The sequence below is a fragment of the Fistularia commersonii genome, unplaced genomic scaffold (genome assembly GCF_037954325.1).
Source record: "Fistularia commersonii isolate RoL2024-O1a breed Wild unplaced genomic scaffold, RoL_Fcom_v1.0 HiC_scaffold_79, whole genome shotgun sequence".
In the NCBI taxonomy this organism is placed as follows: domain Eukaryota; kingdom Metazoa; phylum Chordata; class Actinopteri; order Syngnathiformes; family Fistulariidae; genus Fistularia; species Fistularia commersonii.
Genome location: NW_028234037.1, coordinates 35,001 through 50,000, shown reverse-complemented (window position 1 = coordinate 50,000; position 15,000 = coordinate 35,001).

Here is a 15,000-nt window from a genome sequence, read left to right as displayed (position 1 = left end):
CTCCCCTCCTCCGCTTCTTCGCTCCCCCGCTTTGGACCCTGGAACTCTTGAACAGGGCCGGGCTTCTGCCCTCCGCCTCTCCTCTGCTCATCCGCTCCAGGCCCTGGCACTCCCTGTGATCCAGTCATTCGCATGTGCGTGCCCGGAGGTCCGGGAGCTCCACTCAAACGTCCGGGGGGGGTAAGGGTAAGGGGTCCTGTCCCTCTCCCCCCCTCCTCGCCGCCTCTGAGAAGAGAAACATCTCCTCCACTCCTCCGCTCCTCCGCTGCGGAACCAGGTATTACCGATCCGCCGGACTCAGGCGAATTGCAGAAAGGGGTTTTGCCGTCCTCCGCTCCTCCGCTCCTCCGTTTCGGGCCCTGGAACTCCCGAACCGCTGGACACAAGCGAATCACGGTCCGGGCTTCTGCTCTCCTCCGCTCCTCACCTCATCCGCTCCAGGCCCTGGTACTCCGTGTCCGCGGGAACCCCCCCCAACCCACAAAAACAAACTCTCACACACACACAAACACACGCACACACACACACACACACACACACACAAACACACAAACACACACAGACACACCTGAACTCATCATAGCTGTGCTAATAGCATTGGCCGAAACGTTTCCACAACCAAACCAACATTAGCTCATCCACTCATTCACATATGTGTGTGCCCAGAGGTCCGGGAGCTCCAGTCATAAGTCCGGGTGATCTATGTCCGGAGAAGGCTCACATTAGCCGCTCTAAGGGGTCCTGCTGCCCCCCAGCTTCCCGGCCTTTGAGAAGAGACACATAACTCCGCTCTTCCGCTTCTCCGCTATGGGCCCTGGTACTCCCGATCCTCCGAACTCAGGTGAATTGCGTGACGTGCTTCTGCTCTACTATAAGCCCCTACACACTTCGAACACGGCTGTTATCACCCTGTTACTGCATTTCAATGACACCCATTTGCTTTCGATCTCAGTGTCTGCCACCGTACGGAAAAAGCGGGGGGGTGGGGGGTGGGGGGGCATAAGCGCATTCGTGGTGTAAGTAATCAGAAGTTAATAGTGTTAACGGTTTGCGAGAAATTTTTAATGCTAGACAAAAAAAGAAAATTAAAAGGATATAATTAAATAAATAGATAGAAAAATAAAATTAAAAACGAAAAAAAAAAAATTGTGAGGGGAATATAACATGTAATTAAGTTGGCGGTTCACAGGGAATCTCAGACATCAAACTGTTTTTAATTGAACATAAATAGTACACCCAAATATACAAATGTACAAATAAACATAGCAAGGTAGAACTGAATGTCAATGAAACAACCAGGCATGAGGAAGCAACGGACATGAGGACATTTGTTCTGTATGTAATGAGAAGTTAATAGTGTTACAGGTTTGTGAGAAATTTACAGTGCTAGACAAAAAACGAAATTAAAAGGAAATAATTAGATAAATAGATAGACAAATGAAATTAAAACCAAAAAAAAAAAATGCAAGGGGAATACGACATGTAATTAAGTTGGCGATTCACAAGGAATCTCAGACATCAAACTGTATATTTTTTGTTGTTTATATATAAACATATATAAACAAACATATATTGTTTGTTGTTTATTTTTGGGATATATTGAGGAATATTTAATGGAAAGGAGTCACAATCGCTTTTTGACAATGTCGAAGTGTATACGTGGCTATAGAATTTAAAGTTTTCATTAGAAATTATAGCCTCATCTGTAATTTCCTTGTTGTTAAGACGGGCTTAGCTTTGCTCCGCTCCTCCTCTCCTCCGCTCCTCCGCTCTTCCGCTCCGGGCCCTGGAACTCCCGATCCGCGGGACTTCGGTGAATTCCGGGCCAGTTTTTTGCTCTTCTGCTCTCCTCCCCTCCTCCGCTTCTTCGCTCCCCCGCTTTGGACCCTGGAACTCTTGAACAGGGCCGGGCTTCTGCCCTCCGCCTCTCCTCTGCTCATCCGCTCCAGGCCCTGGCACTCCCTGTGATCCAGTCATTCGCATGTGCGTGCCCGGAGGTCCGGGAGCTCCACTCAAACGTCCGGGGGGGATAAGGGTAAGGGGTCCTGCCCCCCCCCCCTCGCCGCCTCTGAGAAGAGAAACATCTCCTCCACTCCTCCGCTCATCCGCTGCGGAACCAGGTACTACCGATCCGCCGGACTCAGGCGAATTGCAGAAAGGGGTTTTGCTGTCCTCCGCTCCTCCGCTCCTCCGCTCCTCCGCTCCTCCGCTCCTCCGCTCCTCCGTTTCGGGCCCTGGAACTCCCGAACCGCTGGACACAAGCGAATCACGGTCCGGGCTTCTGCTCTCCTCCGCTCCTCACCTCATCCGCTCCAGGCCCTGGTACTCCGTGTCCGCGGGAACCCCCCCCAACCCACAAAAACAAACTCTCACACACACACAAACACACGCACACACACACACACACACACACACACACACAAACACACAAACACACACAGACACACCTGAACTCATCATCGCTGTGCTGATAGCATTGGCCGAAACGTATCCACAACCAAACCAACATTAGCTCATCCAGTCATTCACATATGTGTGTGCCCAGAGGTCCGGGAGCTCCAGTCATAACTCCGGGTGATCTCTGTCCGGAGTAGGCTCACCTTAGCCGGTCTAAGGGGTCCTGCTGCCCCCCAGCTTCCCCGCCTTTGAGAAGAGACACATAACTCCGCTCTTCCGCTTCTCCGCTATGGGCCCTGGTACTCCCGATCCTCCGAACTCAGGTGAATTGCGTGACGTGCTTCTGCTCTCCTATAAGCCCCTACACACTTCGAACACGGCTGTTATCACCCTGTTACTGCATTTCAATGACACCCATTTGCTTTCGATCTCAGTGTCTGCCTCCGTACGGAAAAAGCGGGATGGGTGGGGGGGCATAAGCGCATTCGTGCTGTAAGTAATCAGAAGTTAATAGTGTTAACGGTTTGCGAGAAATTTTTAATGCTAGACAAAAAAAGAAAATTAGAAGGATATAATTAAATAAATAGATAGAAAAATAAAATTAAAAACGAAAAAAAAAAATTGTGAGGGGAATATAACATGTAATTAAGTTGGCGGTTCACAAGGAATCTCAGACATCAAACTGTTTTTAATTGAACATAAATAGTACACCCAAATATACAAATGTACAAATAAACATAGCAAGGTAGAACTGAATGTCAATGAAACAACCAGGGATGAGGAAGCAACGGACATCAGGACATTTGTTCTGTATGTAATGAGAAGTTAATAGTGTTACAGGTTTGTGAGAAATTTACAGTGCGAGACAAAAAAAGAAATTAAAAGGAAGTAATTAAATCAATAGATAGACAAATAAGAAATTAAAACGAAAAAAAAAAAAAAAAATTGCAAGGGGAATGTAACATGTAATCAAGTTGTTTTTTTTGTTTTTTTTTTTTTTTTTTACCAAAAAAAAAAGGAACCTCGGACATGGGTAACTATATTTTTTTGTTTTCGGATTTTTTCATAAGTTTTAAGGATTTTTTTTTTTTTTTTTATATTTCAAAATCGTTTATGAAGACATTAAAATTTGGGGAGCATTTTTGCATTCTGTTCTTGTGAATGAAGAACTTGGCCAGGCCTAAAAGAACATTGACACAGAGTTCATCTGTTATGTTGCTTATAAGTAAACAGAATGTTATATCATCTTTTGAGAAGGAAACTGGTGACGATGGAATGAGAAGGAGAAAAAATATATGGTCAGTGGTTTCAATGTTGTCTTCACAAAATGTACAAATATTATCTTCAAAATTAAAGCGTACCCTCGATAATTCCTTAGATGGGTAGATGTCAGTCATAATTTTGAAGTGGGTCTCTTTTGCCTTGGGGGTATGGGTAGAGTCAGATACATAGTTCGCAGCGTGGCAATCGATTCCTCATCAAATTTATTTAAAATATCCTTTTTTTTTTTTTTGACGTCCAGGGAATAAGTTTCCTGTGAAACATTTCCTAATAAAGGAGTTGCCGCGCTTTCTGTCCACAATTGAGATTCCCTGGAGTGATAGTCGGGGTAACTGTGGTTGTACGGTTCGGTGCGTCATTATATTTTTGGTCAGGAATACAAATTGTCGAGGCAGTGCGTTTCGTAACTTTAGCAACTCTAATATGGGAGGCTTGAATCTGTGTGTAGTACAGAACTGCTCATTGTCCAGAGGACTGCCAGTGTCATCCATCAAGTCAATTATCGACCATATACCTTTCTCAAAGCATTCCTTGTAAAACAGAGGTTTGTTGCCATGCAGTACATATCGATTGTTCCAAACTATTATACTGTGTGGTGAGAAATTGTGTACGTATATCATTTTCCAGTATAATAATATTTGTTTATGGAACTCTGAACATTTGACAGGAATCTTGTTGATATCCAAGTCAGAGATAAGCAGAAGACTCAGGCCGCCGACTTTGTTGAATAAGTAGTTTGGAGTACAATACCAGAAAGAACGATGAGGTTTGATCCAGGATTTCAACCAGTTCACCTTCAATGTCCCATTCAAGCAGTCCGACTCTATCACTTTCAGCCCTCCTTCACTTGTTTCTTTCACCATATGTGATTTTTCTTAGATGGTGTGGTCTGTTCCTCCAGATAAAGTTGAAATTGATTTGGTTAACAGATTTTACGAGTTGATTTGGAGCAGCATTGGAATACGCTGGGTATATACATCTGGATAAACACATCCATTTTAGTCAAATATATCCGGCCTAATATTGATAAATCTCTCTGGAGCCATATATTAGAATTAAGCTTTACTTTGATTCAGTTTAGATTCAATGTTCCTGGATTGATTTAACGTTTGGTCCTTGGATAGGAAAATGCTCAAGTATTTTATTTCTGATTTCATAGAAACATCGCTGATTTCCTTTAGTGGCGAGTCATGCAGCGCAAGAAGTTTGCATTTCTTTAAGTTTAATGACAATCCTGAAGCCTTGGAGAATGTTTTGGTTTTTTTCGGCACTTATTGGGACTTGATGTTCATTTTTCAAAACTAAGGTTGTGTCATCTGCCAGCAGGCTAATAACAATTTCTGTCCCCAACATTACTTCTGTCCCACACGTATACACACACACACACACACACACACACACACACACACACCTTAATTCCACTCTTTTATATACGCATGTCTGGAGTTCCGGGAGCTCGTTCTCAACGTTCTGGGGATAATCATAGCTGTGCTGATAGCATTGGCCGAAACGTATCCACAACCAAACCAACATTAGCTCATCCACTCATTCATATATGTGTGTGCCCAGAGGTCCGGGAGCTCCAGTCATAACTCCGGGTGATATCTGTCCGGAGTAGGCTCACATTAGCCGGTCTAAGGGGTCCTGCTGCCCCCCAGCTTCCCCGCCTTTGAGAAGAGACACATAACTCCGCTCTTCCGCTTCTCCGCTATGGGCCCTGGTACTCCCGATCCTCCGAACTCAGGTGAATTGCGTGACGTGCTTCTGCTCTACTATAAGCCCCTACACACTTCGAACACGGCTGTTATCACCCTGTTACTGCATTTCAATGACACCCATTTGCTTTCGATCTCAGTGTCTGCCTCCGTACGGAAAAAGCGGGATGGGTGGGGGGGCATAAGCGCATTCGTGCTGTAAGTAATCAGAAGTTAATAGTGTTAACGGTTTGCGAGAAATTTTTAATGCTAGACAAAAAAAGAAAATTAAAAGGATATAATTAAATAAATAGATAGAAAAATAAAATTAAAAACGAAAAAAAAAAATTGTGAGGGGAATATAACATGTAATTAAGTTGGCGGTTCACAAGGAATCTCAGACATCAAACTGTTTTTAATTGAACATAAATAGTACACCCAAATATACAAATGTACAAATAAACATAGCAAGGTAGAACTGAATGTCAATGAAACAACCAGGGATGAGGAAGCAACGGACATCAGGACATTTGTTCTGTATGTAATGAGAAGTTAATAGTGTTACAGGTTTGTGAGAAATTTACAGTGCGAGACAAAAAAAGAAATTAAAAGGAAGTAATTAAATCAATAGATAGACAAATAAGAAATTAAAACGAAAAAAAAAAAAAAAAAATTGCAAGGGGAATGTAACATGTAATCAAGTTGTTTTTTTTTTTTTGTTTTTTTTTTTTTACCAAAAAAAAAAGGAACCTCGGACATGGGTAACTATATTTTTTAGTTTTTGGATTTTTCCATAAGTTTTAAGGATTTTTTTTTTTTTTTTTTTATATTTCAAAATCGTTTATGAAGACATTAAAATTTGGGGAGCATTTTTGCATTCTGTTCTTGTGAATGAAGAACTTGGCCAGGCCTAAAAGAACATTGACACAGAGTTCATCTGTTATGTTGCTTATAAGTAAACAGAATGTTATATCATCTTTTGAGAAGGAAACTGGTGACGATGGAATGAGAAGGAGAAAAAATATATGGTCAGTGGTTTCAATGTTGTCTTCACAAAATGTACAAATATTATCTTCAAAATTAAAGCGTACCCTCGATAATTCCTTAGATGGGTAGATGTCAGTCATAATTTTGAAGTGGGTCTCTTTTGCCTTGGGGGTATGGGTAGAGTCAGATACATGGTTCGCAGCGTGGCAATCGATTCCTCATCAAATTTATTTAAAATATCCTTTTTTTTTTTTTTGACGTCCAGGGAATAAGTTTCCTGTGAAACATTTCCTAATAAAGGAGTTGCCGCGCTTTCTGTCCACAATTGAGATTCCCTGGAGTGATAGTCGGGGTAACTGTGGTTGTACGGTTCGGTGCGTCATTATATTTTTGGTCAGGAATACAAATTGTCGAGGCAGTGCGTTTCGTAACTTTAGCAACTCTAATATGGGAGGCTTGAATCTGTGTGTAGTACAGAACTGCTCATTGTCCAGAGGACTGCCAGTGTCATCCATCAAGTCAATTATCGACCATATACCTTTCTCAAAGCATTCCTTGTAAAACAGAGGTTTGTTGCCATGCAGTACATATCGATTGTTCCAAACTATTATACTGTGTGGTGAGAAATTGTGTACGTATATCATTTTCCAGTATAATAATATTTGTTTATGGAACTCTGAACATTTGACAGGAATCTTGTTGATATCCAAGTCAGAGATAAGCAGAAGACTCAGGCCGCCGACTTTGTTGAATAAGTAGTTTGGAGTACAATACCAGAAAGAACGATGAGGTTTGATCCAGGATTTCAACCAGTTCACCTTCAATGTCCCATTCAAGCAGTCCGACTCTATCACTTTCAGCCCTCCTTCACTTGTTTCTTTCACCATATGTGATTTTTCTTAGATGGTGTGGTCTGTTCCTCCAGATAAAGTTGAAATTGATTTGGTTAACAGATTTTACGAGTTGATTTGGAGCAGCATTGGAATACGCTGGGTATATACATCTGGATAAACACATCCATTTTAGTCAAATATATCCGGCCTAATATTGATAAATCTCTCTGGAGCCATATATTAGAATTAAGCTTTACTTTGATTCAGTTTAGATTCAATGTTCCTGGATTGATTTAACGTTTGGTCCTTGGATAGGAAAATGCTCAAGTATTTTATTTCTGATTTCATAGAAACATCGCTGATTTCCTTTAGTGGCGAGTCATGCAGCGCAAGAAGTTTGCATTTCTTTAAGTTTAATGACAATCCTGAAGCCTTGGAGAATGTTTTGGTTTTTTTCAGCACTTATTGGGACTTGATGTTCATTTTTCAAAACTAAGGTTGTGTCATCTGCCAGCAGGCTAATAACAATTTCTGTCCCCAACATTACTTCTGTCCCACACGTATACACACACACACACACACACACACACACACACACACCTTAATTCCACTCTTTTATATACGCATGTCTGGAGTTCCGGGAGCTCGTTCTCAACGTTCTGGGGATAATCATAGCTGTGCTGATAGCATTGGCCGAAACGTATCCACAACCAAACCGACATTAGCTCATCCACTCATTCACATATGTGTGTGCCCGGAGGTCCGGGAGCTCCAGTCATAAGTCCGGGTGATCTATGTCCGGAGAAGGCTCACATTAGCCGCTCTAAGGGGTCCTGCTGCCCCCCAGCTTCCCGGCCTTTGAGAAGAGACACATAACTCCGCTCTTCCGCTTCTCCGCTATGGGCCCTGGTACTCCCGATCCTCCGAACTCAGGTGAATTGCGTGACGTGCTTCTGCTCTCCTATAAGCCCCTACACACTTCGAACACGGCTGTTATCACCCTGTTACTGCATTTCAATGACACCCATTTGCTTTCGATCTCAGTGTCTGCCTCCGTACGGAAAAAGCGGGATGGGTGGGGGGGCATAAGCGCATTCGTGGTGTAAGTAATCAGAAGTTAATAGTGTTAACGGTTTGCGAGAAATTTTTAATGCTAGACAAAAAAAGAAAATTAAAAGGATATAATTAAATAAATAGATAGAAAAATAAAATTAAAAACGAAAAAAAAAAATTGTGAGGGGAATATAACATGTAATTAAGTTGGCGGTTCACAAGGAATCTCAGACATCAAACTGTTTTTAATTGAACATAAATAGTACACCCAAATATACAGATGTACAAATAAACATAGCAAGGTAGAACTGAATGTCAATGAAACAACCAGGGATGAGGAAGCAACGGACATCAGGACATTTGTTCTGTATGTAATGAGAAGTTAATAGTGTTACAGGTTTGTGAGAAATTTACAGTGCGAGACAAAAAAAGAAATTAAAAGGAAGTAATTAAATCAATAGATAGACAAATAAGAAATTAAAACGAAAAAAAAAAAAAAAAAATTGCAAGGGGAATGTAACATGTAATCAAGTTGTTTTTTTTTTTTTGTTTTTTTTTTTTTACCAAAAAAAAAAGGAACCTCGGACATGGGTAACTATATTTTTTAGTTTTTGGATTTTTCCATAAGTTTTAAGGATTTTTTTTTTTTTTTTTTATATTTCAAAATCGTTTATGAAGACATTAAAATTTGGGGAGCATTTTTGCATTCTGTTCTTGTGAATGAAGAACTTGGCCAGGCCTAAAAGAACATTGACACAGAGTTCATCTGTTATGTTGCTTATAAGTAAACAGAATGTTATATCATCTTTTGAGAAGGAAACTGGTGACGATGGAATGAGAAGGAGAAAAAATATATGGTCAGTGGTTTCAATGTTGTCTTCACAAAATGTACAAATATTATCTTCAAAATTAAAGCGTACCCTCGATAATTCCTTAGATGGGTAGATGTCAGTCATAATTTTGAAGTGGGTCTCTTTTGCCTTGGGGGTATGGGTAGAGTCAGATACATGGTTCGCAGCGTGGCAATCGATTCCTCATCAAATTTATTTAAAATATCCTTTTTTTTTTTTTTGACGTCCAGGGAATAAGTTTCCTGTGAAACATTTCCTAATAAAGGAGTTGCCGCGCTTTCTGTCCACAATTGAGATTCCCTGGAGTGATAGTCGGGGTAACTGTGGTTGTACGGTTCGGTGCGTCATTATATTTTTGGTCAGGAATACAAATTGTCGAGGCAGTGCGTTTCGTAACTTTAGCAACTCTAATATGGGAGGCTTGAATCTGTGTGTAGTACAGAACTGCTCATTGTCCAGAGGACTGCCAGTGTCATCCATCAAGTCAATTATCGACCATATACCTTTCTCAAAGCATTCCTTGTAAAACAGAGGTTTGTTGCCATGCAGTACATATCGATTGTTCCAAACTATTATACTGTGTGGTGAGAAATTGTGTACGTATATCATTTTCCAGTATAATAATATTTGTTTATGGAACTCTGAACATTTGACAGGAATCTTGTTGATATCCAAGTCAGAGATAAGCAGAAGACTCAGGCCGCCGACTTTGTTGAATAAGTAGTTTGGAGTACAATACCAGAAAGAACGATGAGGTTTGATCCAGGATTTCAACCAGTTCACCTTCAATGTCCCATTCAAGCAGTCCGACTCTATCACTTTCAGCCCTCCTTCACTTGTTTCTTTCACCATATGTGATTTTTCTTAGATGGTGTGGTCTGTTCCTCCAGATAAAGTTGAAATTGATTTGGTTAACAGATTTTACGAGTTGATTTGGAGCAGCATTGGAATACGCTGGGTATATACATCTGGATAAACACATCCATTTTAGTCAAATATATCCGGCCTAATATTGATAAATCTCTCTGGAGCCATATATTAGAATTAAGCTTTACTTTGATTCAGTTTAGATTCAATGTTCCTGGATTGATTTAACGTTTGGTCCTTGGATAGGAAAATGCTCAAGTATTTTATTTCTGATTTCATGGAAACATCGCTGATTTCCTTTAGTGGCGAGTCATGCAGCGCAAGAAGTTTGCATTTCTTTAAGTTTAATGACAATCCTGAAGCCTTGGAGAATGTTTTGGTTGTTTTCAGCACTTATTGGGACTTGATGTTCATTTTTCAAAACTAAGGTTGTGTCATCTGCCAGCAGGCTAATAACAATTTCTGTCCCCAACATTACTTCTGTCCCACACGTATACACACACACACACACACACACACACACACACACACACACACCTTAATTCCACTCTTTTATATACGCATGTCTGGAGTTCCGGGAGCTCGTTCTCAACGTTCTGGGGATAATCATAGCTGTGCTGATAGCATTGGCCGAAACGTATCCACAACCAAACCAACATTAGCTCATCCACTCATTCACATATGTGTGTGCCCAGAGGTCCGGGAGCTCCAGTCATAAGTCCGGGTGATCTATGTCCGGAGAAGACTCACATTAGCCGGTCTAAGGGGTCCTGCTGCCCCCCAGTTTCCCCGCCTTTGAGAAGAGACACATAACTCCGCTCTTCCGCTTCTCCGCTATGGGCCCTGGTACTCCCGATCCTCCGAACTCAGGTGAATTGCGTGACGTGCTTCTGCTCTCCTATAAGCCCCTACACACTTCGAACACGGCTGTTATCACCCTGTTACTGCATTTCAATGACACCCATTTGCTTTCGATCTCAGTGTCTGCCTCCGTACGGAAAAAGCGGGATGGGTGGGGGGGCATAAGCGCATTCGTGGTGTAAGTAATCAGAAGTTAATAGTGTTAACGGTTTGCGAGAAATTTTTAATGCTAGACAAAAAAAGAAAATTAGAAGGATATAATTAAATAAATAGATAGAAAAATAAAATTAAAAACGAAAAAAAAAAATTGTGAGGGGAATATAACATGTAATTAAGTTGGCGGTTCACAAGGAATCTCAGACATCAAACTGTTTTTAATTGAACATAAATAGTACACCCAAATATACAAATGTACAAATAAACATAGCAAGGTAGAACTGAATGTCAATGAAACAACCAGGGATGAGGAAGCAACGGACATCAGGACATTTGTTCTGTATGTAATGAGAAGTTAATAGTGTTACAGGTTTGTGAGAAATTTACAGTGCGAGACAAAAAAAGAAATTAAAAGGAAGTAATTAAATCAATAGATAGACAAATAAGAAATTAAAACGAAAAAAAAAAAAAAAAATTGCAAGGGGAATGTAACATGTAATCAAGTTGTTTTTTTTTTTTTGTTTTTTTTTTTTTACCAAAAAAAAAAGGAACCTCGGACATGGGTAACTATATTTTTTAGTTTTTGGATTTTTCCATAAGTTTTAAGGATTTTTTTTTTTTTTTTTTTATATTTCAAAATCGTTTATGAAGACATTAAAATTTGGGGAGCATTTTTGCATTCTGTTCTTGTGAATGAAGAACTTGGCCAGGCCTAAAAGAACATTGACACAGAGTTCATCTGTTATGTTGCTTATAAGTAAACAGAATGTTATATCATCTTTTGAGAAGGAAACTGGTGACGATGGAATGAGAAGGAGAAAAAATATATGGTCAGTGGTTTCAATGTTGTCTTCACAAAATGTACAAATATTATCTTCAAAATTAAAGCGTACCCTCGATAATTCCTTAGATGGGTAGATGTCAGTCATAATTTTGAAGTGGGTCTCTTTTGCCTTGGGGGTATGGGTAGAGTCAGATACATGGTTCGCAGCGTGGCAATCGATTCCTCATCAAATTTATTTAAAATATCCTTTTTTTTTTTTTTGACGTCCAGGGAATAAGTTTCCTGTGAAACATTTCCTAATAAAGGAGTTGCCGCGCTTTCTGTCCACAATTGAGATTCCCTGGAGTGATAGTCGGGGTAACTGTGGTTGTACGGTTCGGTGCGTCATTATATTTTTGGTCAGGAATACAAATTGTCGAGGCAGTGCGTTTCGTAACTTTAGCAACTCTAATATGGGAGGCTTGAATCTGTGTGTAGTACAGAACTGCTCATTGTCCAGAGGACTGCCAGTGTCATCCATCAAGTCAATTATCGACCATATACCTTTCTCAAAGCATTCCTTGTAAAACAGAGGTTTGTTGCCATGCAGTACATATCGATTGTTCCAAACTATTATACTGTGTGGTGAGAAATTGTGTACGTATATCATTTTCCAGTATAATAATATTTGTTTATGGAACTCTGAACATTTGACAGGAATCTTGTTGATATCCAAGTCAGAGATAAGCAGAAGACTCAGGCCGCCGACTTTGTTGAATAAGTAGTTTGGAGTACAATACCAGAAAGAACGATGAGGTTTGATCCAGGATTTCAACCAGTTCACCTTCAATGTCCCATTCAAGCAGTCCGACTCTATCACTTTCAGCCCTCCTTCACTTGTTTCTTTCACCATATGTGATTTTTCTTAGATGGTGTGGTCTGTTCCTCCAGATAAAGTTGAAATTGATTTGGTTAACAGATTTTACGAGTTGATTTGGAGCAGCATTGGAATACGCTGGGTATATACATCTGGATAAACACATCCATTTTAGTCAAATATATCCGGCCTAATATTGATAAATCTCTCTGGAGCCATATATTAGAATTAAGCTTTACTTTGATTCAGTTTAGATTCAATGTTCCTGGATTGATTTAACGTTTGGTCCTTGGATAGGAAAATGCTCAAGTATTTTATTTCTGATTTCATGGAAACATCGCTGATTTCCTTTAGTGGCGAGTCATGCAGCGCAAGAAGTTTGCATTTCTTTAAGTTTAATGACAATCCTGAAGCCTTGGAGAATGTTTTGGTTGTTTTCGGCACTTATTGGGACTTGATGTTCATTTTTCAAAACTAAGGTTGTGTCATCTGCCAGCAGGCTAATAACAATTTCAGTCCCCAGCACGTCTAACTTTTGGATATCGTTGCTCTTTTCAACATAAACGGCTAGCATTTCGGTAGCAATTATAAATAAATAGGGTGAGATGGGGCAACCTTGGGGGATTCCCACATCAACATGGAAGCTCGGAGTGGTGCCGCTTGGCAGGGTGACACAGCTATGAATATTCTCATAGAGCCCACGGATCACATTCCTGAATATTTAACCAAATCCAAAATGTTCGAGCGTTGCTATGATAAATGGATGTTCGACCGAGTCAAAGGCTTTAGAAAAGTCCAAGAAGGATATGCGGCCATTATCTTCAATGCGATACGCCTCTAAACCCATCGCTCGCCCCGACTCGGGGAATCCTAGAGCCTACTTGCACCCCCGCCCTAACTTAACTCCCTCACTCGTGGAGCTCCCTGAGCTCCACACATCCCGGAGCATCACGCCGACTCATTCACATTTGAATGATTGTCTTTATTTTATGTCCGCTAGATAGAGGCATCCGCACATGCGCATCAGTGGAGCTTCAGGCCGGCTGAGGCATGGACTGAAAATCATAAAGACATGTGTGATGAGCTAAAAGGAAGATAAGCATATTTTTATAATAAATGTAAGAAAGAGAGGGTAATGCAGCCTCAGGGCGGCACTGGCCCGTGTCTCTCCAAGCCTGCCTTTGGGGGGGGGGGGGGGGGCACGGAGCAGTGTCTCCCTGTGCCGGTCCCAAGCCCGGATAAATGCAGAGGGTTGCGTCAGGAGGGGCATCCGGCGTAAAACGTTTGCCAAAACCAAACATGCGAGTCAACCATAACTATACCATACCGGATGGGTCGCGGACCGGGTTAACAACGACCGCCATTGGTACTGATGACCTACAGGGTACTAATGGAAATCGGGCTACTGTGGGTCGAAGAACAAGAAGAAGAAGAAGAGGAGGAGTGCGTGTTCGGAAGCAGAGAGAGAGGAGGAAAGGAAAGAGCCTGGGACTGAGAGTAGGGACTTTGAATATTGGGACTATGACAGGAAAAGGTAGAGAGTTGATGGACACGATGCAGAGAAGGAAGCTGGATATACTGTGTGTCCAGGAGACCAGGTGGAAGGGTAGTAAGGCTAGAAGCTTAGGAGCAGGCTTTAAGTTATACTATTATGGTGCTGACAAGAAGAGAAATGGAGTAGGAGTCATCTTGAAGGAGGAGTTTGTAAGGAACGTCCTAGAGGTGAAAAGAATGTCAGATAGACTTATGAGTCTGAAATTGGAAATTGAAGGTGTGATGCTCAGTGTTGTTAGTGGCTATGCGCCACAGGTGGGATGTGAACCTGAAGAGAAGGAGAAGTTCTGGAATGAGTTGGATGAAGTGATGCAGAATATTCCCAGAAATGAGAGAGTGGTAATTGGTGCAGACTTCAATGGACATGTTGGTGAAGGCAATAGAGGGGATGAAGAAGTGATGGGCAGATATGGTATCCAGGATAGGAATGCAGAGGGACAGATGGTGGTAGATTTTGCAAAAGGGATGGAAATGGGTGTAGTGAATACCTTTTTCCAGAAAAAACAGGAACATAGGGTAACTTATAAGAGCGGAGGTAGGAGCACGCAGGTAGACTACATCTTGTATAGACGAGGTAACCTGAAAGAGATCGGTGACTGCAAAGTAGTTGTAGGTGGGCGTGTAGCCAGACAGCATAGGATGGCGGTTTGTGCGACGACTCTGGTGACAAGGTAGATGACGAGGACAAAGGCAGAGCAGAGGACAAAGTGGTGGAAGCTGAAAAGGGAGGAGCGTTGCACGGTTTTCAGGGAGGAGTTGAGAAAGGGTCTGGGTGGTCAGGGTGAGCTGCCAGATGATTGGACAACAACAGCTAGTGTTATCAGGG